We start from the raw sequence: 27,788 nt of genomic DNA, 5'->3' as shown, positions 1-27,788 counted from the left end.
AATCTCTTTGCAGTCCAAGGGCCACAATTCAAAAGCATCAATGCTTTGGCACTCAGTCTTCCTTATGGTCCAAGTCTCATATCTGTACATGATTACTGGAAAAAACATAGATTTGACTATACAGACCTTTGTCAGCAAAGTGATGTCTCTGCTTTTTAATATGCTGGCTAGGCTGGTCATAGCTTTTCTTCCAAAGAGCAAGAGTCTTTTAACTGAATGGCTGCAGTCACCATCCACAGTGATTTTGGAGTCAAAGAAAATGAAATCTATCACTTTTTTCATGTTTTCCCTATTAGCCATGAAGTGATGGGGCTGGATGCCATGATCTTAGTGTTTTGAATGTTGAGTTTTAAGCCAGTTTTTTCACTCTTCTCTTTCACTTTCATCAAGAGGCTCTTTAGTTCCTCTTCATTTTCTGCCATTAGGATAGGGTCATCTGAATATCTGAGGTTATTGATATTTCTCCCGGCAATCTTGATTCCAGCTTGTGACTCATTCCGTTCAGCATTTTGCATGATGTACACTCCATAGATGTTAAATGAACAGGGTGACAATATACAGGCATGACATACACCTTTCCCAATTTTAAACCAGTTTGTTATTCCATGTTTGGTTCTAACTGTTGCTTCTTGACCTGCTTACAGGTTTCTCAGGAGGCAGGCAAGGTGGTCTGATATTCCCATCTCTTGAAGAATTTTCCACAGTTTGTTGAGATCCACACAGTCAAAGGCTTAAATGTAGTCAATAAAGCAGAAGTAGATGCTTTTCTCGGAGAAGGCAATGGCACCCCACTCCAGTACTCTTGCCATGGAAATCCCAAGGATGGAGGAGCCTCGCAGGCTACAGTCCATGGGGTCACTAAGAGTCAGACACAACTGAGTGAATTCATTTTCACTTTTCACTTTCATGCACTGGAGAAGGAAATGGCAACCCACTCCAGTGTTCTTGCCTGGAGAATCCCAGGGATGGGGGAGCCTGGTGGGCTGCCGTCTATGGGGTCGCACAGAGTCAGACACAACTGATGCAACTTAGCAGCAGCAGCAGCAGCAGCAGATGCTTTTCTGGAATCCCCTTGCTTTTTCTAGTGGATGTTGACAATTTGATCTCTGTCTTTCATAAATGCAGCCCTACATCTGCAAATTCTCAGTTCAGGTTCTACTGAAGCCTGGATTGAAGAATTTGGGGCATTACCTTGCTTGCATGTGAAATGAGCACAGTTGTATGGTAGTCTGAACATTCTTTGGCATTGCCATTCTTGTAATTGGAATGAAAACTGACTTTTCCAGCCCTGTGGCCACTGTTGAGTTTTCCAAATTTGCTAGCACACTGACTGCAACACTTTCACAGCATCATCTTTTAGGATTTGAAACAGCTCAGCTGGAATTCCAACGCCTCCACTATATTTGTTCGTGGTAATGGTTCCTAAGGAGCACTTGACTTCACATTCCAGGATGTCTGGCTCTAGATGAGTGATCACCCCATCGTGGTTATCTGGGTCATGAAGATCTGTTTTGTATAGTTCTTCTGTGTATTCTTGCCATCTCATCATAAAATCTGCTTCTGTTAGGTCCATACCATTTCTGTCTTTCTTGTGTCCATTTTTGTATGGAATGTTCCTTTGGTATCTCTAATTTTCTTGAAGAGATCTCTAGTCTTTCCCATTCTATTGCTTTCCTCTATTTCTTTGCACTAAACATGGAGGAAGGCTTTCTTACCTTTTCTTGCTATTCTTTGGAACTCTGCACTCAGATGGGTATATCTTTTCTTTTCTCCTTTGCTTTTCACGTCTCTTTTCTCAGCTATTTATAAGGCCTCCTCAGGCAACTATTTTGCCTTCTGGCATTTGTTTTTCTTGGGGATGGTTTTGATCACTGCCTCCTATCAGTTCAGTTCAGTTCAATCGCTCAGTCGTGCCCGACTCTGCGACCCCATGAATCGCAGCACACCAGGCCTCCTTGTCCATCACCAACTCCCGGAGTGTACTCAAACTCATGTCCATAGAGTTGGTGATCCCATTCAGCCATCTCATTCTCTGTTGTCCCCTTCTCCTCCTGCCCCCAATCCCTCCCAGCATCAGAGTCTTTTCCAATGAGTCAACTCTTCGCATGAGGTGGCCAAAGTACTGGAGTTTAAGCGTTAGCATCAGTCTTTCCAATGAACACCCAGGACTGATCTTCTATACAACGTTACAAACCTCCATCCATAGTTCTTCTGGCACTCTTTCAGATCTAATCCCTTGAATCTATTTGTCACTTCCACTGTATAACTGTAAGGAATTTCATTTAAGTGATACCAGAATATCCTAGTGGTTTTCCCTACTTTCTTCAATTTAAGTCTGAATTTGGCAATAAGGAGTTCATGACCTGAGTCACTGTCAGCTCTAGGTCTTGTTTTTGCTAACTGTATAAACACAAAGCTGGAAATATTAAAATAAATTTAAAAATATAGGAAGAGAAGAAGAAATGAATTACTTTAAGAAAGAAGAGTAAATAAAATGTAGTACACAAGATTCCATGTGTTTTTTTTCCTTCTACACAATCTATTTTTATTTTATTTTATTTTTAACTTAAATTTATTTATTTTAATTGGAGGCTAATTACTTCACAATATTGTATTGGTTCTGCCACACATCAACATGAATCCACCATGGGCATACACGTGTTCCGCATCCTGAACCCCCCTCCCACCTCCCTCCCCATTCCATTCCTCTGGGTCATCCCAGTGCACCAGCCCCAAGGATACTGTAATGAGGCTGGACTGGTGATTTGTTTCTTATATGATATTATACATGTTTCCACAACATTCCACCAAATCATCCAACCCTCTCCTCTCCCACAGAGTCCAAAAGACTGTTCTAGACATCTACGTCTCTTTTGCTGTCTCACATACAGGGTTATCGTTACCATCTTTCTAAATTCCATATATATGTTAGTATACTCTATTGGTGGTGTTCTTTCTGGCTTACTTCACTCTGTATAATAGGCTCCAGTTTCATCCACCTCATTAGAACTGATTCAAATGTATTCCTTTTAATGACTGAGTAATACTCCATTGTATATATGTACCACAGCTTTCTTATTCATTCATCTGCTGATGGACATCTAGGTTGCTTCCATGTCCTGGCTATTATAAACAGTGCTGCGATGATTTGGAGAAGGCAATGGCACCCCACTCCAATACTCTTGCCTGGAAAATCTCATGGACAGAGGAGCCTTGTAGGCTGCAGTCCATGGGGTCGCTAAGAGTCAGACATGACTGAGAGACTTCACTTTCACTTTTCACTTTCATGCATTAGAGAAGGAAAATGGCAACCCACTCCAATGTTCTTGCCTGGAGAATCCCAGGGACAGTGGAGCCTGGTGGGCTGCCATCTATAGGGTCCCACAGACTCAGACACGACTGAAGTGACTTAGCTGTAACCACACTGTTTTCCATAGTGGCTGTACTAGTTTGCATTCCCACCAACAGTGTAAGAGGGTTCCCTTTTCTCCACACCCTCTCCAGCATTTATCACTTGTAGACTTTTGGATAGCAGCCATTCTGACTGGTGTGAAATGGTACCTCATTGTGGTTTTGATTTGCATTTCTCTGATAATGAATGATGTTGAGCATCTTTTCATGTGTTTCTTAGCCATCTGTATGTCTTCTTTGGAGAAATGTCTGTTTAGTTCTTGGGCCCATTTTTTGATTGGGTTGTTTATTTTTCTGGAATTGAGCTACAGGTGTTGCTCGTATATTTTTGAGATTAGTTCTTTGTCAGTTGCTTCATTTGCTATTATTTTCTCCCATACTGAAGGCTGTCTTTTCACCTTGCTTAGAGTTTCCTATGTTGTGCAGAAGCTTTTAATTTAATTAGGTTCCATTTGTTTAGTTTTGCTTTTATTTCCAATATTCTGGGAGGTGGGTCATAGAGGATCCTGCTGTGATTTCTGTCAGAGAGCATTTTGCCTATGTTCTCCTCTAAGAGTTTTACAGTTTCGGGTCTTGCATTTAGATCTTTAATAGATTTTGAGTTTATTTTTGTGTATGGTGTTAGAAAGTGTTCTAGTTTCATTCTTTTACAAGTGGTTGACCAGTTTTCCCAGCACCACTTGTTAAAGAGATTATCTTTTCTCCATTGTATATTCTTGCCTCCTTTGTCAAAGATAAGGTGTCCATAGGTGCGTGGGTTTATCTCTGGGCTTTCTATTTTGTTCCATTGATCTATATTTCTGTCTTTGTGCCAGTACCATACTGTCTTGATGACTGCGGCTTTGTAGTAGAGCCTGAAACAGGCAGGTTGATTCCTCCAGTTCCATTCTTCTTTCTCAAGATTGCCTTGGCTATTCGAGGTTTTTTTGTATTTCCATACAAATTGTGAAATTATTTGTTCTAGCTCTGTGAAGAATACCGTTGGTAGCTTGATAGGGATTGCATTGAATCTATAGATTGCTTTGGGTAATATACTCATTTTCACTATATTGATTCTTCCACTCCATGAACATGGTATATTTCTCCATCTATTAGTGTCCTCTTTGATTTCTTTCACCAGTGTTTTATAGTTTTCTATATATAGGTCTTTAGTTTCTTTAGGTAGATATATTCCTAAGTATTTTATTCTTTTTCTTGCAATGGTGAATAGAATTGTTTCCTTAATTTCTCTTTATATTTTCTCATTATTAGTATATAGGAATGCAAGGGATTTCTGTGTGTTGATTTTATATCCTAAAACTTTACTATATTCATTGATTAGCTCTAGTAATTTTCTGGTGGAGTCTTTAGGGTTTTCTATATAGAGGATCATGTCATCTGCAAACAGTGAGAGTTTTACTTCTTCTTTTCCAATTTGGATTCCTTTTATTTCTTTTTCTGCTCTGATTGCTGTGGCCAAAACTTCTAAAACTATGTTGAATAGTAATGGTGAAAGTGCGTATCCTTGTCTTGTTCCTGACTTTAGGGAAAATGCTTTCAAATATTAAGAAATTAAATATTAGTTGATTTGCCCATTTTAAAAATGTAAGTAGCAGGAGCAAGAGACCTAAAAGCAAGGCAAACATCAACTTTTACAGAAAAAAAGTGGTATTTCAAATTCTTAAAGTCAGAACTCAACCTGATATTTTATTTGACACCAGTAATTGTGTACATTTGGAATAAATCATTTTTCTTGCATTTCAGGACATTTTCCATGTATATAAATAAACAGTTGTATATATAACCAGTGTTTCAGTGGTGTGAATTCTTAGGTAGTTAAATATTGATTTGCCATTCTCCTGGCATAATGACCAAATAGAATAGTCCATCAATTTGTTGAACCAATGTCCCTAAGTACTGCCAAACTGGTCAGTATTTAATGTCTTTGCTGAATAGTTGGTTTCCATTATATATATATATATATATATATATATATATATATATATATATAAAGGATTTTCATTGAATTGAAAGCAAAGCAGAAGACAATCCTTTCATTCACATGAAAGCTAGCTTGTCATTTGAAACTACATGCAACTGAAATATCAGCTCTTCTCAGACACCAAGACTTATTTCTTCCTCCCAACTGTCAATCTCTGTTTTACCTAGAAAAGCCCAACCCCCCTCTTCTTTGCTATTGAATTCCATATGAACACCTCCCAGCTCCCAAACCTCCTAGCCTTCTCCTTTGTCTACCTTTATAGTATGTGATCAAGAGCAAATGCTCCAGTGAGCTTAAAATCTTACAGCTGCACAAAATACAATTGGGAAACAAAACCTTCTGAAACAGGACATCCTTTAATGTTTACTTTAACTTAAGCCTATTACTTAAACATATTTCTGTTTATTAGCTGAAAAATTCCATTTTGTTACAGGTTAAAAAATAAAGCATTCTATAGTATAATTCATATCTGTAAGTCACAATCAAGTGACTTTTTATTCAGCTAAACATATTTTAATAATAATTTTAATCTCATCCCACAATATTTTGCTTCATCACCTTTTAAGTATACTTCTGTGATTTTTGATCCAAAATTATTTAGAGAATTTCTAATTTATAAGAAAGATAAACATTTAAATTTTCTAGAAGTAGTGTTTTGCTTTAATAGCTTTTTTTTCTCTCTTCCATTCTGAGTCACAGTGAAGGAAACTTTCTTTGTAGGAATAAAAATAATTGAGTATAGAACCTCAAGATCTGAAAATAGAGACTTTGAAGCCATAAAAAAAGGTTTGGGTATAAAACACAGATGGAGACTTTACCTGATCTCTAATGTGAGAAGGGCTTTCAAAATACACTTTTGTAAGTAAATACAACTGTTCTTAATGCATATTTCCCAAATCGAGAAAAGATACCCAAGTCAATCACACAGAAAAAGAGTATACCCCTAATCAGAAGGTTTGTTTTTATATCCATCTTCAAGGTTAATCACAAACGAATACAGAGGTGAGGATACCTATTCCTAGAAATGCATGGATGTTCAAACAGATTGATGACAGAAGAAAAATGAGCAGTGTGCAGAAAAGTGTAATATGAACTATCTCATGTATTTTATTTTTCAATCTCTGATAATAGAAATCTAATAAGTCAACTATTATTGCCATTGGCACAGCCTCAATATTGCATGTTCTTATAGAAAATGCCTTTCTATCAGATGTCTCCGAAGATCTTCTTATTAGCAAGAATGAAGAATGCTTTTGTCATATTAAATATGCTCAGCTGTTTACTACATGGTGAAGTAGTGTTGGAACCACTTAAAGAGGTGTCTGACATCATTAATCTATTTGACCTCTGACCTGCAGATCTAAACTGTAACTATGGTGACCAAAGCTTGACCTTACAATGCTGAGAAACTTTAAAGCTCTGCAGTATTCTGGGTCACATTGTTAAGTGAGACAAAGGGGTAAAGAAGTAATGTGACAGTTTCCTGGGAATTAAGGTCAGCAGGTCAACTGTGCTGAAGTTTTTTGTGATAAGGAAACTAAATTTTTGTTCTGTTAGAATTTTTAGAATAGTACTTTGGTAGAAGGCAGAAAATGTACAATGAAATCAATTTATTAAACTCTACTGCTGCTGCTGCTGCTAAGTCGCATCAGTCGTGTCCGACTCTGTGCGACCCCATAGATGGAAGCCCACCAGGCTCCTCTGTCCCTGGGATTCCCCAGGCAAGAATACTGGAGTAGGTTGCCATTTCTTTCTCCAATGCATGCTAAGTCACTTCAGTCGTGTCCGACTCTGTGCGACCCCATAAATGGCAGCCCACCAGGCTCCTCTGTCTCTGGGATTCTCTAGGCAAGAGTACTAAGGAAGCTGGAAAAATAAAGTTAGTGTTGAACTTTCAATAATATAACATTGCTTATAAGTCTATGGATATAATGTGATATACCTGCCATTTTCATGATTACACAATTACAAATAATTTCATCTGCAGGTTCCTCTTCCAACTATAAATTATTCAAAATGATAAAATGATCATTTTTTAAAACAAGGACATTATTGTCAACAAATTTGTAGTCATTTACTGTAATATCTATTAAAGACTACCTACACATACAGTATTTATCTGCATCAGATCATTCTCTCAGAAAAGCCTAAAATAAACAAAAACAGAAGATGGAAAGAGTGAGCACTGACATTTTAGGGACCAGAGACTAGAATGGGTGAATTTAACTCAGATGACCATTATATCTACTATTGTGGGCAAGAATCCCTTACAAGAAATGGAGTCACCATCATAGTCAACAAAAAGAGTCCAAAGTGCAGTACTTGGATGCAATCTCGCTTGGAGCTGGTGCACTGGGACGACCCAGAGGGATGGTATGGGGAGGGAGGAGGGAGGAGGGTTCAGAAATTTTATTTTTAATAAAAAAAGAAAAATAAATAAATAAATAAAAATTTAAAAAAGGAAAAAAAAAAAAACGACATAATGATATCTGTTCATTTCCAAGGCAAACCATTCAATATCATGGTAATCCAAGTCTATGCCCCAACCAGTAACACTGAAGAAGCTGAAGTTTAACAGTTCTATGAAGACCTACAAGACCTTCTATAACTAACACCCAAAAGAAGATGTCCATTTCATTATAGGGACTGGAATCCAAAAACAGGAAGTCAAGAGACACCTGGAGTAACAGGCAAATTTGGCCTTGGAGTACCAAACGAAGCAGGGCAAAGGCTAATAGAGTTTTGCCAAAGGAATGCACTGGTCATAGCAAAACCCTCTTCCAACAACACAAGAGAAGACTATGCATGGACATCACCAGATGGTCAATACTGAAATCAGATTGATTATATTCTTTGCAGCCAAAGATAGAGAAGCTCTATACAGTCAGCAAGACCAAGAGATGACTGTGCCTCAGATCACGAACTGCTTATTGCCAAATTCAGACTTAAATTGAAGAAAGTAGGGAAAACCACTAGACCATTCAGGTATGACCTAAATCAAATCCCTTACGATTATACAGTGGAAGTGACAAATAGATTCAAGGGATTAGATCTGATAGAGTGCCTGAAGAACTACTGATGGAGGTTCATGACACTGTACAAGAGGCAGTGACCAAGACCATCCTCAAGAAAAAGAAATGCAAAAAGGCCACATGGTTGTCTGAGTAGACCTTACAAATATCTGAGAAAGGAAAGAAGCTAAAAGCAAAGGAGAAAAGGGAAGATATACCCATTTGAAAGCAGATTTCCAAAGAACAGCAAAGAGAGATAAGAAAGCCTTCCTCAGTGATCAATGGAAAGAAATAGAGGAAAATAATAGAATGAGAAAGTCTATAGAGATCTCTTTGAGAAAATCAGAGACACCAAGGGAACATTTCATGCAAAGATGGGCGCAAAAAAGGACAGAAATGGTATGGACCTAACAAAAACAGAAGATATTAAGAAGTGGCAAGAATACACAGAACTATTAAAAAAAAAAAAAAGATCTTCATGATCCAGATAACTACGATGTTGTGATCACTCACCTAGAGCCAGACATCCCGGAATGTGAAGTCAAGTGGTCTTTCGGAAGCCTCACTATGAACAATGCTAGTGGAGGTGATGCAATTCCAGTTGAGCAATTTCAAGTCCTAAAAGATGATGCTGTCAAAGTGCTGGACTCGATATGCCAGCAAATTGCCAGGACTGGAAAAGGTCAGTTTTCATTCCAATCCCAAAGAAAGGCAATTCCAAAGAATGCTCAAACTACCACACAATTGAACTCAACTCACACGATAGCAAAGTAATGCTCAAAATTCTGCAAGCCAGGCTTCAACAGTATGTGAACCATGAACTTCCAGATGTTCAGGCTGGATTTAGAAAAGGCAGAGGAACCAGAGGTCATTGCCAACATCCGTTCGATCATCTAAAAACCGAGAGTTCCAGAAAAACATCTACTTCTGCTTTATTGACTATACCAAAGCCTTTGATTGTGTGGATCACAACAAACTGTGGAAAATTCTTAAAGAGATGGGAATACCAGACCGCCTGACCTGCCTCCTGAGACATGTGTATGCAGGTCAAGAAGCAACAGTTAGAACTGTACATGGAACAATAGATGGTTCCAAATTGGGAAAGGAGGACATCAAGACTGGATATTGTCACTTTGCTTATTTAACTTATATGCAGAGTGCGTCATGAAAAACACTGGGCTGGATGAAGCACAAGTTGCAATCAAGATTGCTGGGAGAAATATCAATATCCTCATATATGCAGATGACACCACCCTAATGGCAGAAAGTGAAGAGGAACTAAAAAGCCTCTTGATCAAGGTGAAAGTGGAGAGTGAAAAAGTTGGCTTAAAGCTCAACATTCAGAAAATTAAGATCATGGCATTTGGTCCCATCAATTGATGGCAAATAGATGGGGAAACAATGCAAACAGTGACAGACTTTATTTTTTCGGTCTCCAAAATCACTGCAGATGGTGACTGCAGTCATGAAATTATACATGTGTTCCCCATCCTGAACCCTCCTCCCTCCTCCCTCCCCATACCATCCCTCTGGGTCGTCCCAGTGCACCAGCCCCAAGCATCCAGTATTGTGCATCGAACCTGGACTGGCGACTCGTTTCTTACACGATATTTTACATGTTTCAATGCCATTCTCCCAAATCTTCCCACCCTCTCCCTCTCCCACAGAGTCCATAAGACTGTTCTATACATCAGTCTCTTTTGCTGTCTCGTATACAGGGTTATTGTTATCATCTTTCTAAATTCCATATATATGCATTAGTATACTGTATTGGTGTTTTTCTTTCTGGCTTACTTCACTCTATATAATAGGCTCCAGTTTCATCCACCTCATTAGAACTGATTCAAATGTATTCTTTTTAATGGCTGAGTAATACTCCATTGTGTATATGCACCACAGCTTTCTTATCCATTCATCTGTTGATGGACATCTAGGTTGCTTCCATGTCCTGGCTATGATAAACAGTGCTGTGATGAACATTGGGGTACACGTGTCTCTTTCCCTTCTGGTTGGGGAGGGAGGAGGGAGGAGGGTTCAGGATGGGGAACACATGTATACCTGTGGCGGATTCATTTCTATATTTGGCAAAACTAATACAATATTGTAAAGTTTAAAAATAAAATTAAATTAAAATGGTACAAAAATAAATAAATAAATAAAAGACACTTGTTCCTTGGAAGAAAATGTATGACCAACCTAGACAGCATATTAAAAAGCAGAGATATCACTTTGCTGACACAGGTCAGTCTAGTCAAAACTATGATTTTCCAGTAGTCATGTATGGATATAAGAGGTCGACTATAAAGAAAGCTGAGTGTCAAAGACTTGATGCTTTTGAACTGTGGTGTTAGAGAAGGCTCTTGAGAGTCCTGTGGACTGCAAGGAGATCCAAGGAGTCAATCCTAAAGGAAATCGGTCCTGAATATTCATTGGAAGGCCTGATACTGAAGCTGAAACTCCAATACTTTGGCCACCTGATGCAAAGAACTGACTCCTTTGAAAAGACCCTGATGCTGGGAAAGATTAAAGGAGGGAGGAAAAGGGGAATTTAGAGGATGAGATGGTTGGATGGCATCACAGACTCGATGGACATGAGTTTGAGTAAGCTCTGGGAGTTGGTGATGGACAGTGAAGCCTGGCATAACTGTAGTCCATGGCATTGCAAAGAGTCAGACACAACTGAGCGACTGAACTGAACTGAACTGAAAACAGTGAGCATGTGAGTATGGAGCTCAAGTAACACCACATAATGGGGCCCACTCTCCTAATGTGCCTGCTTCCTGTATCTAGGTGGACTCTCACTGCATAATTAAAGTAGGATTTCACATATAAACTGTGAACCACTGTTTTCAAGACTTTCTCATTATGCCTATAATGGGCTAGATCAATCTTTTCTACAAAAAGGCACATTCTGAAGCAGTGCTTTGTGGAAATTTATCCCGAAACACTGATATTTCTAAGCTAGTCACTGTAAGCATATTATTTAGTGTGTGCATGTGTGTGTGTGTGTGTGTGAAGATCCAGAGGTGGGATTCTTCAGAAAAACAGTAAACAAGGGTATTTTCTACATAAGCAAAGCATATTCAAATAGCCCCAAACCAACTCAATTTAAAAACATACATCCTAAACAAATACTTTTGACAGTTCACATTTGCCATTATTTTTGTAAATAATAAAACCTATTTTGCTCTAAAGAATCTGGAAAAAGTATCATAATTCAAATGTATTATAGCACATATGTATAAATAGGATAGAAGTTAAACACACACAGACACACACAACAACAATCTTACCAGATACATCATCACAAGGAAAAGGAACTAAATATTTCTTTCATTTTTCACTTGGAAGTTTGGAGAGTCTCAGAAAGCAGGACTGCTGAAAGAGGAGACACCACTTGCAGCTTTATTTCCTTCACCTACTATCTGTCCAAAAGGGTATGCCAGTGATTTTTTTCCCATGTGTTCCTTAGATCTTTTGGGTGTCTTTAGAAGGTCTAAAGAAGCCTTGAGAATGGCAAAATATTTGAGGATTTAAAAAAGAAATGCCAGAAAGAAAAACACCTATACAGTATACTAACGCATATATATGGAATTTAGAAAGATGGTAACAATAACCCTGTATACGAGACAGCAAAAGAGACACTGATGTATAGAACAGTCTTTTGGACTCTGTGGGAGAGTGACAGGGTGGGATGATTTGGGAGAATGGCATTGAAATACGTATAATATCATATACGGAACGAGTCGCCAGTCCAGGTTCGATGGACGATACTGGATGCTTGGGGCTGGTGCACTGGGACGACCCAGAGGGATGGTATGGGGAGGGAGGAGGGAGGAGGGTTCAGGATGGGGAACACATGTATACCTGTGGCGGATTCATTTCGATATTTGGCAAAACCAATACAGTATTGTAAAGTTTAAAAATAAAATAAAAGAAATTCAAGTGTGAGTCACTATAAATGAATTTTGATGATACACCCCAGGGAAAAGAGTCATTCTAAACAAACCACACTGGAGCATAGAGGTATAATGTCATGGCAGAATGAGGCATGACCAGTAAAGAATATACAGCAAATAAAACCAATGAAATCTTTTTGATTACATCTTTTTCTGTCTGGCTATGGACTAGAAGAAAAATCCTAGGTTCAAAACTTTTTAAAGCATTAAGTAGACAGCCATGTGGAGAAATACACCTCATAGAATCCTCCAGGAATGTACTATGAGAAGAATGTACTATGTGAAACAATTTAATATCTTTCCTTTAATATATTATGTTTCAAAATCTGATCAGTTTTAATCAATACTAGCTAAAAATTTGTCACTAAAAAAGGCATAAGGCCAAATAGTTTTATATGGACATTTATATAAAATGCTATAAAACTCATAATCATATGGTATTATTATAATATACTCACCACTGGATATAATTTGATAACATATTATTTCAGATATTTGCATTAACGTGCTTAATTAAGACTGACCAATAGTTTTCACATATATCTGTGCTATCTTTAGTTTCGTTTCAGTTTTTGCTAACTTTAAAAGGCTAGTATATGTTGAATTTCATTATGTTATTAGCAGAAATCAATCCAGTGAATTAAGAAGAGACATTGGAAAAACAGAAAAACTAAGGAGAAGATGTGAAGTGTTGGTATTACTGAAATCCTAAATGTGAGGTGAACCAAAGGTATGATTGGAATCCCACCTTTAGAAGTAGGCAATTCTATTCAGATCCAACTATGCAGTGCATGTCTAACCACTCCTGATAGTCCCATTTCAAATCCTAAAGTATTAAAACAATGCAGAAAGACTCAAACAAATGAAATATATAGTCATTAGAGGTCAGAACCTTCTTCTGGGAAGTTCAGTGGAGGAAACTGGGAAATAGGATAAGATCATGAAGAGAGTGGCCTTCATTTGTAAGTAAAAGGGATTTATTGGGTGTTCAATTTCTAGAATTTGAGAACTGCAAACCTGTTTCCTTTTCCACTGTCTTGAATAATCAGTAAAAATCCACTGAAGGGGATTAGGATAGATAAAAAAGAAATGTGAACAACTAGTTCTTCAGCTTCTTCTATAGTTATTGATTACTCAGGTTTCTAAATCTCTTGAGTTAAATTTTATATTTCATCCAGCTTCTTAAACGCATGTTACACCATTTTTTAAATTATTTTCTTAAATCTCTGAAATGTATTCATGTTCTCCTTCTCATCCTTAATTCATGCTTCTTGTTTTTTTAATCAGAGTTGTCGAAGTTTGTAAGTTTTCTCAGTTTTTTTAAACAACTGCTTAGTTTAACTATTTCTGCCTTAACTTTTAACAAGTTCTTCTCACTTTCTTTATACACACAGTGTTCTATTTCCTACTTCATTCTTTTCTACTCTTGCTTTGTAATAAATGGTTTGGAGATTATAGATTTTCCTCTTCTTACTGCTTTGACTATATTAATAGGTTTTGATACACAATAATCCATATTTTACTTATTCTAAAAAGTTTGTGATTTCCATTTTAACTTCCTTATAAATGAATATATTGGGTTGGACAAAAAGTCCATTAGGTTTCTTCAGCAAGATGGTACAGAAATGCCCAAATGAACTTTTCAGCCAACCAATAATAAGGACATTTTATATTTTTTAAGTTTCCAAGTGGAAAGAAACATTTAATCATACTTTTATTATTATGTTTTAAAATTAATACACTGCCACTAAAGGATGAAGCTATATGAGACTTTACTTGCAGCCTTTGTCAAATCCCCTGTATTTGAAATGAATATGTGTTTTCTATTACTTACAGCACAGTCTTTCCTACGCGTCTGTCAGAAATGCATAAGTAATTGAATAGGTTAGAAACTGAGGCTCAGAGAGATAGCCAACTAACCTATCTATGAACTCACTAAGTAAGTGATGAGGCAGAAGTAAGATTTGCACAAAGCTTACACTCTTAATAACTTTAACTGACAGCTTCCATAATTATTCATTGCCTTATCTTTCTCTCCCCAGTCTATGAATTAGCTTACAGTAAATCTTATTTCACTTTCTATCACAGAAGCTTTACTCTGCTGCTGCTGCTGCTAAGTCGCTTCAGTCGTGTCCAACTCTGTGTGACCCCATAGACGGCAGCCCACCAGGCTCCCCCGTCCCTGGGATTCTCCAGGCAAGAACATGAGTGGGTTGCCATTTCCTTCTCCAATGCATGAAAGGGAAAAGTGAAAGTGAAGTCGCTCAGTCATGTCCGACTCTTCGCGACCCCGTGGACTGCAGCCTACCAGGCTCCTCCATCCATGGGATTCTCCAGGCAAGAGTACTGGAGTTGGGTGCCATCACCTTGCCTTCTCTGGTCACCTGCAAATAACCACTCATCCTGGCATTCACCTCTTATCTAGTGCCTTCTCCTTAAACTGGTCTGGTTGAGACTCACACAGAATATGGCCTGGTGATTCCATGTTTGCCTTCTTAAGAATGCATGTTAAAAAAATCAGACTACCCAGCTTGAAGGACCACATAGAGAGACTAAGTGGAGAGGCCATGTGTAAAAGCTCCATGGAGACAGAGGTTCTGATACTGCATGGAGGAGAATAAACAACCCAGGTAACCAAGAGAAACAAGCCACAGCCCTCCAACCTCAGTCAGGCTGCTCTAGACATCCCTACTGAGCAGTCAGACATGTAAGTGAAGAAGTCAACTCAGAGGTTCCAGCTTCTGGAGATGTCATGTGGAACAGAGACAGTTCATTCCTGACACACTGTCTAAATTCTTGACACATAATCTGTGAGAAATTATAAAATGACTGTGGTATCAGGTGACGAAGTCTGGGGACACTTTGTTATACAGCAATAAAAAACCAAAACAGCAGTCGATAGAGCAAGGACTGTTGGATGAATGAATGAATGACAAGTGAATTGGCAACTTGATTTATCATGGATATTGGACTTATTTTGCATGCACATTAAAAAGCAATTTTATCTTCTATAAAAATTATTTAAAGCTTATATAATTTTAAATAGGACAGTGCATTAGGGTGTTCCCTAGTACAGTTTTAGAAACCATTCAACAGCAAGTGCTATTAGAAGTTGTCTCTGTACCAGGACCTCTGCAGGGCTCAAAGATCACAACAGTGAGCAAAGCCAAAACAGGTCCCATGTAGCTCCCAGTATGATGAAGGAGTTGGACAGATAATCACAGAGAAGTCAAACTGTAGACTATGATGAAGGCCACAGAGGAGAACACGTAATTAGAACACGGAAGCATTCAAGGGAGCTGATGTGATCAGGCAGGTCAGGGAAGACACTTGAGAGGAACTAAAATCTGAAGAATGGGAAGGATTTATCTAGATGAAGAAAGAAAGGAAGATTAATGCTGGAAGACAGAAGCCATGTGCAAAAGGCTTATAGTGTAAGGCAGTCTGGCAAAGGCCTCTTGAAAATATATAATAACCACAGAAACACTAAGGAGATTCTAAAAGTCTGTTTCATTGATTACTTGACTTCTAATAATCTCAATATAGTAACTGCACACTAATTCAATATGTAGAATGAAGTCAATAATGAAAAGAACCAACTTTCTTCTTATTACATTACTAAGAACAAAAACGCATTATGCAGACAGGTGTAGATGAAATACGATCAAAGTTATTTTTAAACCTTATAAAAAGCTGGATTAGCCTATGAATATGATATTTCAATATAAAGAAGTTCAGTATAAATTGCTCAAAAATTACAAAATATGAGAGCAAAAGTTGCAATTAATACAAGGCAAGAAAGGGAATCATTTCTTACGAGAAATAATTTAATATTTTTATACTTAAATTTTAGTATCCTAAGCAAATCTCTTTTATAATTAAAAATTTCCCCATTGAGTTCAAAATGTATGTAAGTTAACTCAATACTATTAATAATACAATGACTATTTAATTTTTAGGATCTTCATCTGCACATTTACCCAATAATGTTTTAGTGTGCTACCACACAGACTCAAAATGCAATTGTCTATCTAGTAAGTTATAGGGAGAGTCTTTGTTTCTTAGAAAAAAGAAATTGGTTTTTATGTGTTCCTTGAAAGGAAATTCAGTAAAAAAGAAAAAAAAAAAATCATACATTTAAATAACAGTAAGGTAGTGATACCAATGGATTGAGGACAAGAAATTTAAAGTTGGCACTCTGACCCTGAAATAGACTACTGTCCTGACCCCACCCTCAGTCTTGCAAATGTAATTAAATCTAAGTTCTGAGCAGTGGATAAAAGTGGTTGAGAAAACCCCTTAGAGGAATTTATTAAAGGAATCCTTTTACATTCTCTTCTCTCTTAAAAAAAAAAAAAATTCAGGTAAGGGAAAATTTTCATCGCAAGCACTCCCTGTTTTCCCAAACCTAGAGGAACAAAGCTTTGCCCTTAAAGTCCTTCCAATCTCACTACTTGGAAGTTGAATCCGAGCTGAACTTTCATCAAACTTTATTTTTGCTCTTTTCATTCCTCAATGCTTCTTTCCAGCAATTAATTTGGTCTCTAATAATTAAAAGATACTATATAACATGAGAATTCAATTACAACTCATACATTAATAATTTCTCCAAAATCATTCTTAACCACATTAGTTTGTAAAGTATTGAATAGGAATATAATAATAAAACTTTAAATGACAATCTCACAATGGCTGATAAAAGTTAACATCCATGTGTGTCTAATAATAGTCTTGACAGTTCTCTGATAATCATTTCTCATTGGAAAACCAATACAACAACTGTTTCTAACTTGACAAAAGTTTAGATTTCATTTTCTTAAAAAATCTTGCCTTTGCCAACAATTCAGAATTATTTTCAGCAGCCAGAATTTTCAGTTGCACAAAGGTTATTTATGAAATGATTTTTCACTTTGTTTAATCTGAAGCTGTGTGGGGAAAAATGGAATGTATTTCCACAATAAGTATTTATCGATTATATTTTAGACACTTTTAATGAAGGCAGTGAACTTAGTACAGAGAAGAACCAGAGTTTCTATACTTTAAAACTGTTTATACCTTAAAAAAAATATGTGAATAATTTAATTAGGAGAGGAAAAGTAAACAGGAAACAAGACCATATATTAATATGCCACCACTGTATTCAAAAGACAGTGCATATCACATCACATGGTAACTAAGGCCCCAAAAGGAAACCGCTAGTGACACGGCAGACAGAGTAGCAGCTCTCGGAGCCCGTGCCCTCACAGAAACATCAAGAAATCAAACAAAACTGTCAGAATCAACTTGGTCAGAACTCTGGGGACCAGTCTGAGGTTGCAACAACCAAGTGAACACTGAATCAGAGCAAAGAAAATTTTAAAACGTGAGGATATATTTGTGATGTTCTCATTTGCCCTTGCCCTCCCTCCCTCCCTAGGGTAACAACAGTCTTAAAGACGGCAGCTGGCTCACCTAGTGTACTACCCTGGTCCTATGCTCCAGAGAAGTCAGAGAAGAACTCACAAAGGGTTCTGTGTGTTCTGCCATTCTGGGGACTACGCAGGGAAGTAATATACGGCACCTGACTTTGTTTTGCCCATCTGGGAACTTACTTAGAAAAGTGACAAGAATCATTTGATAATATTGTAAGGTAAACAAAAATGCACTGTTTTCTGGCACAAAACATAACGATTGAGGCATACAATATAGCATCCAAAGCCAGGAAGAAAAAGTTGGAGAGTTATACTTTTGTGAAAATAGGGCATGTATAGCACTCACGTAAACTGGTTGAAAAAGTATAAAAGTATATGTTCAGAAAAGACCTAATCAGACATTATGCCTTCACCTATGTCTGAACTGTAGGATGAGCACAAGCAAACTAAGGTTAATGCAGAGATAAATAGTAGCCTGGCAAACTGTTGAATGAGTGCCCCAGCAAAAGCCAATCTACAAGAATTACAAGAGGTTTAGAGATATATTTTCCCATTTTTTCCCTTTTTTTCTTTGTTTCTTCTTTTTCTTTCTTTCCTCGATTGCTCTGTTTCCTATTTTTCCCCCTTATTTTGCTTTCTGGCATTCAGGTTAATCTCTATCTGTAAAGACACTAACTGAATACAAGCTAAAGGAATGGAGACATTAGAGACCACATATGACAAAGAAAACAGACTTTACAAATTACATCAAAACATCACTAAACAAACAGTCCCAGCATACAGAAAGCAATAAAAATAAACCCAGGAGTGGGGGGTGGGGAGAAATCTGATTTCCAGAGTTAGCACATTCAAATATTAAAAATGTCCAGTTTTCAACTAAAAATCTATGAAGAATGCAAAAAATAAGGAACTATGATCCATTAACAGAAACTGTCCCTGAGGAAGCAGAGCAATTGGACTTATTCAACTTTCATAATAAATCAAAAGCCTAAAGGAAATCAGAAATAACATATCTATACAAATAGAAAATATAAAGAAAGATAAAAATTACAAAAAGAAACCAAAGGGGAACAAAATGAAAAGCTCATTAAAGGATTTCAATTGCAGATCTGAGTAGGCAGAAGAAAGGATCAGTGAAGATAAATGTACAGAGACTAAGAGAACCTTGGCACACAATCATGCATACCAACACACACATAATGGCAACCTCAGATGGAGAGTAGAGAAAGAGGCAGAGAGAATACTTGTAGAAATAACGGACAAAAATTTCCCAAGTTTGGTAAAATACACAAATCTACATATTCAAGAAGTTCAGCAAACTTTAAGAGTATAAATGCAAAGAGATTCACAGAGAGATACATTATAATCAAACTATCAAAAACCAAGGGCAAAAAGGGAATTTGGAGACCAGCAAAGGACAAGCAATTCATCACTCATACAAAGGATCCTCAATAATATTAACACAAATCATGGAGGCCACAAGAGAATAAAATGAAACTTTTAACCAAGAATGCTATACCTTGCAAAATTATCCTTTAGAAATGAGAAATTAACACAGTCTCAAGACAAATTGTGAGAGATGATGAAAAAATATGATAAAATAATGAAAATTATGTTTATCATGATATGATAAGATGATAATGATAAAATGGAGTCCTTTAGGCTCCATTTTATAAATGGAAATAAATGGAAATAAAAGGAACACTAGTCAGCAACTGGAAACAATATAAAGAAATACAGAGCTCTGGTAAAGGTAGCTACATAGTGAATAAAAAAGACAGTATTATGTTTTTGATTCATAATGCCTCTTTTAATTTATAGTAGTATTTAAAGAACAAATCCGCAAGAAAATAATTATTATTATGTTAATATGCATCAATGTAAAAAGGTGTAATTTGTGAATAAGAACATCATGGGGAAGAGCTATACAAGCAGAGTTTGTGTATGCTGTTGAGTGTAAGTCAGTACCCATTTAAACTAGGTTGTTTTAAGTTTAAGATTTTAATTGTAATCTCATGGGAATCGTTGAAAAAAACAAAAACAAACCAAAAAAACCCTTAAAAATACATACAAAATGATAAGAGCATCAAGGCAGTACAAAACAACAGAAAAAATGATTAAAGAGAAAAGAAGGTAGTAATGGAAGAAGTAAGGAACAAAAAAGCTATTAGACATACAGAAAACAAATACCAAAATGGCAGGAGGAAGCTGTTCCCTATTAATTAATATAAATGCAAATGAATTAACTCACCAATCTAAAGTCAGAGACTGGAAGAACAGATTTTTAAAAAATGAAACAACTTCATGTTGTGATAAGATACTCACTTTAGATACAAAGACACAAATAGGTTCAACATAAAAGTATTGGGAAAAGATACTCCACTGAAGTAAAAAGAGCCAAAATAATTATATTAATATCAGACAAAAGAGGCTTCAACTTCAGTTATTAAAAAAGACAAAAAGGATGATAGATAGGTAGATGATAGAAAAATAAATAGATTGATAAAAAGGTCAAAACATTAATAAGATATAAAAATTGTAAACACATATGCATCTAACAAAAGAGACCCAAAACATATAAAGCAATCACCAACAGAATTGAGGGAGAAACAAACAGTTCTACAGCAATACTTTAAGTTTTCAATACCCTACTTCCAACAATAAATACAAAATCTAGATATGAGGCCTGTAGCCAAATAAGAGGCTTTGAACTTCTAATTAAAATAAAAAAAAAAAAAAAGTGTACCACAGTAACTTAACACATTTTTGTTTAAAACAGAAAGTTTATTTGCTCAGTACACCAAGTAGAATGCAAGCACTATTATGAAAAATATACAGAAATATGCAGATCAACATAAAACAGTAATTTAGTTTTAAAGAAGGGAAATCTCTTTAAATGTTATGACAACGTACTCCCAAGAATCCGTTTTTCAGTTAAGTATACATTTCAATAAAATAAACGGTAACGGATTAAGTGGAAAAAAAAAAACGAGGCTTTGAACAACGCTATAATCAAACTAGACCTAGTATCTCCAATCAAACTAGACCGTATATATATGTAATATATATAGTTTTGTTCAAAGATATATATATATATATATCACTCTACTATCAATAGGGGGCTTCCCAGGTGGCTCAATGGTAAAGAATCCACCTGCCAATGCAAGAGATGCATGGTTTATCCCTGGGTTGAGAAGATCCCCCGGAGAAGGAAATGGCAAACCACTCCAATATTCTTGCCTGGAAAATGCCATGGACCAAGGAGTCTGAGAGGCTACACTCCATGGGGTTGCAAACAGTTGGACATGACTTAGCAACTAAACAATAACAATAGCTATCAATGGCAGAATAAACATTCTCTCCAAGTATGAGTGGAATATTTTCAAAACATACCATGTTGTGCCTAAAATAATCATTTATAAAGATTGAAGCATATAAGGTATCTTCTCCAAAAAATGGAATAAAACTAAAAATTAATAACAAGGAAAAAAAGCTTAAAAATTTACAAATGCATGAAAATTAAACATCATAATCTTAGAGAAAACAATTTTGAAAAACAAGTATTTGGTACACCCAGACAATGCACTATTACTCAACACTATAAAAATAAATGAGCTAATGAGCAGCCAAGCCATGAGAAGTCATGGAGGAAACCTAAACACATTTTATCAAGTGAAAGAAGCCAATCTGAAAAGGCTACATGTTATATGATTCCAACCATAGGACATTGTGGAAAAGGCAGAATTATGGAGACAGTAGATTAGTGGTGTCCACGGGTCAGGGGAGGTGGAATGCAGAGCTGCAACAGAAAAGATTTTTAAGACAGTGAAATACTCTGTGATATTACAAAGATGGAGACATGTCATTATATATTTGCCCAAACCTATTGAAGCAAGGTGCGATGCTGTAAAGAGCAATATTGCATAAGAACCTGGAATGTCAGGTCCATGAATCAAGGCAAATTGGAAGTGTTCAAACAGGAGATGGCAAGAGTGAACATCAACATTCTAGAAATCAGTGAACTAAAATGGACTATCTACTACTGTGGGCAAGAATCCCTCAGAAGAAATGGAGTAGCCATCATGGTCAACAAAAGAGTCCGAAGTGCAGTATTTGGATGCAATCTCCAAAATGACAGAATGATCTCTGTTTGTTTCCAAGGCAAACCATTTAATATCACAGTAATCCAAGCCTATGACCCAACCAGTAATGCTGAAGAAGCTGAAGTTGAACGGTTCTGTGAAGACCTACAAGATCTTTTAGAACTAACACCCAAAAAAGATTTCCTTTTCATTACAGGGGACTGGAATGCAAGAAACATCTGGAGTAAAGGCAAATTTGGCCTTAGAGTACAGAATGAAGCAGGGCAAAGACTAATAGAGTTTTGCCCAGAGAACGCACTGGTCATAGCAAACATCCTCTTCCAACAAAACAAGAGAAGACTCTATATGGACATCACCAGATGGTCAACACCAAAATCAGATTGATTATATTCTTTGCAGCCAAAGATGGAGAAGCTCTATACAGTCAGCAGAAACAAGACACAGATCTGACTATCACTCAGATCATGACCTCCTTATTGCCAAATTCAGACTTTAATTGAAGAAAGTAGGGAAAACCACTGGACCATTCAGGTATGACCTAAATTCAGTGGAAGTGAGAAATAGATTTAAGGGACTAGATCTGATAGACAGAGTGCCTGATGAACTATGGACGGAGTTCATAGTTCATTGTACAGGAGACAGGGATCAAGACCATCCCCATGGAAAAGAAATGCAAAAAAGCAATATGGCTGTCTGGGGAGGCCTTACAAATAGCTGTGAAGAGAAGAGAAGTGAAAAGCAAAGGAGAAAAGAAAAGATATAAGCATCTGAATGCAGAGTTCCAAAGAAGAGCAAGAAGAGATAAGAAAGCCTTACTCGGGGATCAGTGCAAAAGAAGAGAGGAAAACAGCAGAATGGGAAAGACTAGAGATCTATTCAAGAAAATTAGAGATACCAAAGGAACACTTCATGCTAAGACGGGCTCAATAAACGACAGAAATGGGATGGACCTAACAGAAGCAGAAGATATTAACAAGAGGTGGCAAGAATACACAGAAGGACTGTACAAAAAAGATCTTCACAACCCAGATAATCACGATGGTGTGATCACTCACCTAGGGCCAGACATCTTGGAATGTGAAGTCAAGTGGGCCTTAGAAAGCATCACTACGAACAAAGCTAGTGGAGGTGATGGAATTCCAGTTGAGCTCTTTCAAATCCTGAAAGATGATGCTGTGAAAGTGCTGCACTCAATATGCCGCAAATTTGGAAAACTCAGCAGTGGCCACAGGACTGGAAAAGGTCAGTTTTCATTCCAATCCCAAAGAAAGGCAATGCCAAAGAATGCTCAAACTACCGCACAATTGCACTCATCTTACACACTAGTAAAGTAATGCTCAAAATTCTCCAAGCCAGGCTTCAGCAATATGTGAACTATGTTCAAGCTGGTTTTAGAAAAGGCAGAGGAACCAGAGATCAAACTGCCAACATCTGCTGGATCATCGAAAAAGCAAGAGAGTTCCAGAAAAACATCTATTTCTGCTTTATTGACTATTTCAAAGCCTTTGATTGTATGGATCACAATAAACTGTGGAAAATTCTGAAAGAGATGGGAATACCAGACCACCTGACCTGCCTCTTGAGAAACCTATATGCAGGTCAGGAAGCAACAGTTAGAACTGGACATGGAACAACAGACTGGTTCCAAATAGGAAAAAGAGTACGTCAAGGCTATATATTGTCACCCTGCTTATTTAACTTATATACAGAGTACATCCTAAGAAATGCTGGGCTGTAAGAAGCACAAGCTGGAATCAAGATGGCTGGGAGAAATATCAATAACCTTAGATATGCAGATTACACCATCCTTATGGCAGAAAATGAAAGTGGAGAGTGAAAAAGTTGGCTTAAAGCTCAACATTCAGAAAACTAAGATCATGGTATCTGGTCCCATCACTTCATGGGAAATAGATGGGGAAACAGTGGAAACAGTGTCAGACTTTATTTTGGGGGTCTCCAAAAATCACTGCAGATGGTGATTGCAGGAATGAAATTAAAAGACGCTTACTCTTTGGAAGGAAAGTTATGACCAACCTAGATAGCATATTAAAAGGCAAAGATATTACTTTGCCAACAATGGTCCATCTAGTCAAGGTTATGGTTTTTCCAGTGGTCATGTATGGATGTGAGAGTTGGACTATAAAGAAAGCTGAGTGCCAAAGAATTGATGCTTTTGAACTGTGGTGTTGGAGAAGACTCTTGAGAGTCCCTTGGACTGCAAGGAGATCCAACCAGTCTATCCTAAAAGAGATCAGTCCTGGGTGTTCATTGGAAGGACTGATGTTGAAGCTGAAACTCCAGTACTTGGGCCATCTAATGTGAAGAGTTGACTCACTGGAAAAGACTCTGATGCTGGGAGGGATTGGGGGCTGGAGGAGAAGTGGATGACAGAGGATGAGATGGCTGGATGGCATCACTGACTCAATGGACGTGAGTCTGAGTGAACTCCAGGAGTTGGTGATGGACAGGGAGGCCTGGCACGCTGAGATTCATGGGGTCGCAAAGAGTTAAGACACGACTGAGCGACTGAACTGAACTGAACTGAAAGTATGTTTGATACCAAGAACAGATCCTTAACTGTACTCTGGATAATAATGATGTGTCAATGTAGGGTCAACCTTGGATTAAAAAAAAAACAACCTTCTGGTGGAGGACACTGATAATGAGGGAGTCTGTGCATCTGTGGGGATTGCAAGCAAAGTAGAAATCTGTGTATTGTCCTCACAACTTTACTGTGGAAACAGTTTCAGACTATGTTTTTTTTGGGCTCCAAAATCACTGCAGATGGTGATTGCAGCCATGAAATTAAAAGACGCTTACTCCTTGGAAGGAAAGTTATGACCAACCTAGATAGCATATTCAAAAGCAGAGACATTACTTTGCCAACAAAAGTCTGTCTGGTCAAGGCTATGGTTTTTCCTGTGGTCATGTATGGATGTGAGAGTTGGACTGTGAAGAAGGCTGAGTGCAGAAGAATTGATGCTTTTGAACTGTGGTGTTGGAGAAGACTCTTGAGAGTCCCTTGGACTGCAAGGAGATCCAACCCGTCCATTCTGAAGGAGATCAGCCCTGGGATTTCTTTGGAAGGAATGATGCTAAAGCTGAAACTCCACTACTGTGGCCATGACTCATTGGAAAAGACTCTAATGCTGGGAGGGATTGAGGGCAGGAGGAGAAGGGGACGACAGAGGATGAGATGGCTGGATGGCATCACTGACTCGATGGACGTGAGTCTGAGTGAACTCCGGGAGTTGGTGATGGACAGGGAGGCCTGGCGTGCTGTGATTCATGGGGTCGCAAAGAGTGTGACACGATTGAGTGACTGAACTGAACTTAACTGGATGATGCTAAAGCTGAAACTCTAGTACTTTGGCCACCTCATGCAAAGAGTTGACTCATTGGAAAAGACTCTGATGCTGGGAGGGTTTGGGGGCAGGAGGAGAAGGGGACGCCAGAGGATGAGATGGCTGGATGGCATTACCGTCTCGCTGGACATGAGTTTGAGTAAACCTCGGGTGTTGGTGATGCACAGGGAGGCCTGGAGTGCTGCAATTCATGGGGTCACAAAGATTCAGACACAACTGAGCGACTGAACTGAACTGAAAGTTCTCTTAAAATAAGATCTTTAAAAAAAAAAAAAAAAAAAACAACCTCACCATAATCTTAACCAATAGGTCAAAAAAGAAATCACACGTGAAATTTTTGAAAATATCTTCAGACAAGTAAAAATGAATATACAACATATTAAATTTTTTTAGATGTGGTGAAACCAAGGCTTAGGTTAAAATTTGTAGCTCCAAATGTATAGGCTAAAAAATGTGTATACTTAAAAAGGAAGAAAAATCTTAAATCAGTAACCTAACTTTACACCTTAAGGAACTAGAAAAAGAATAGCAAACTAAAACCAAAGCTAGTAGATACAGGAAATGATAAAGATCATTGCATAGATAAATGAAACATAGAATTGAAAAACAACCAAATCTATGAAATAAAAAATTTAGTTCTACATCACTTTGCTATACAACAGGAATTAACAATATTGTGAATGAACTATGCATCAGTAAAAATAAGTAAATAAGAGAACCACAGACAAAATTAAGTTCTTTGATACATCAAGAAGATTGACAGACCTTTAGTTAAACAGAAAGAAAAAAGACTAATAAATAGATAAAATAAAAAATGAAAGTGAAGACATAACTACCAACTTTTGAGAAATAAAAATGATTATAAGAGAATACTATAAACAACTGTGCACCAACAAATTGGATAAACTAAATGAAATGGACAAATTTCTAGAAACACACAAACTACAAAAACTGTCTAAAAAATAAAAAGATTATTTCAACAGACCTATAAAAATAAAGAGACTGAATCAGTATGAAAATATCTCCCAATAAAGGAAAACCCAGTACCATATGGTTTCACTGGTGAATTTTACCAAACATTTAAGGGCAATGAGCATTAATCCCTCTCAACCTCTCTCAAGAAAATAGGAGTAAAGATTTCCCAACTCTTGCATAAGGCTAGGATTACACTATACAAAATAAAAGCTATAGACTAATGCTGCATACAGCTGTAGATGCACAAAATGTTCAACAAAACATTAGCAAATCAGAACAGTATATTCACACTATAACCAAGTGTGAATATTCCAGGAATGCATGGGTAGTTCAACATAAGGAACTCAATGAACACAATATTTTTAATATTAACGGTAGGAAGAGAAAAAGTCACAAGTGATCATCTCAATTGATGCAGAAAAGCATTTGATAATATCTAATATACTTTCTTGACTAAACAAAACGAAACCAAAAACCAGACAGAAAACTAGAAATAAAAAGGAACCCCCACAAAACAATAAAGAGCTTTTATGAAAAGTCTACAGTAAGCATCACCATTGCTACTCAAGACTGTTCCAGAAGTTCTAGCCAGAGTAATTAGGCAAGATAAGGAACTAAAAGGCATTTGAATTAGGAAAGAAGCAGTCAAACTATCTCTATTTGCAGATGACTTGAACTTACATATATATATAGAAGATCTCAAAGAATCTACAAAAAAAAAAGTACTAGAAGCTAACAACTGAATTCAAGAATTCAGATCATATATAAAAAACACTTGTGTTTATATCCACCACTAATGAACAATCTTAAAGGAGCTATCAGAAATCAGATTTATTTATAATAATATCTAAAGTAATAAAAAGCCTGGAAATAAATTTAACCAAGAAGTTGAAAGATTTATACAATGAGAACTAGAAAATATTTTGAAATGTATTAAAGACAAAAAATAGAATAATATCATATATTCATGGACTGAAAGCCGTATATTATTAGATGGAAATATTACTTGAAGTGATTTACCATTCTAATGCAATCCCTATCAAAATCCAACAGCTTTTATTTTTTTGCATAATTTTAAAAGTCAACTCTCCACTTCATATGGAATTGTAAGGAGCTTCTAAAAGCTAAATCAACACTGAAAAAGAAAAACAAAATTGCAGGACCCACACTTCTTAATTTCAAAACACATTAATCGAAACAGTGGTGCTCATGTAGGATAGACACATGGATCAGTGAAATAAAACTGAAACCCCAGAATTAAGCCCAAATACATATGGTCATTCAAATTTCATTAAAAGTGCCATGATTATTTACAGTGAAAAGAACAGTATCATCAATAAATGGTACTGGGATAACTCTGAATGTTGTTGTTGTTTAGCCGCTAAGTCGTGTCCAACTTTTCTGCAACCCCCTAGACTATAGCCCTCCAGACTCCTCTGTCCATGGGATTTACCAGGCAGGAACACTGAAGTAGGCTGCTACCTCCTTCTCCAGGCATAACTGGATAACCATACGCAAAAGAATTCAGTTGTACCCTGCTACACTCCATATATAAACTCTAACTGCAAATAG

The 27,788-nt window shown here is 37.0% G+C and overlaps 1 protein-coding gene across 3 annotated transcripts in view; it reads right to left on the bottom strand.

Moving 5' to 3' along the window:
- The window catches only part of MACROD2 (mono-ADP ribosylhydrolase 2), a 2,330,645-nt gene that overhangs the window by 1,927,826 nt on the left and 375,031 nt on the right, over positions 1-27,788 (bottom strand).

The sequence above is a fragment of the Bos taurus genome, chromosome 13 (assembly GCF_002263795.3).
Source record: "Bos taurus isolate L1 Dominette 01449 registration number 42190680 breed Hereford chromosome 13, ARS-UCD2.0, whole genome shotgun sequence".
In the NCBI taxonomy this organism is placed as follows: Eukaryota; Metazoa; Chordata; class Mammalia; order Artiodactyla; family Bovidae; genus Bos; species Bos taurus.
This window is presented reverse-complemented; position numbering and strand designations above follow the sequence as displayed.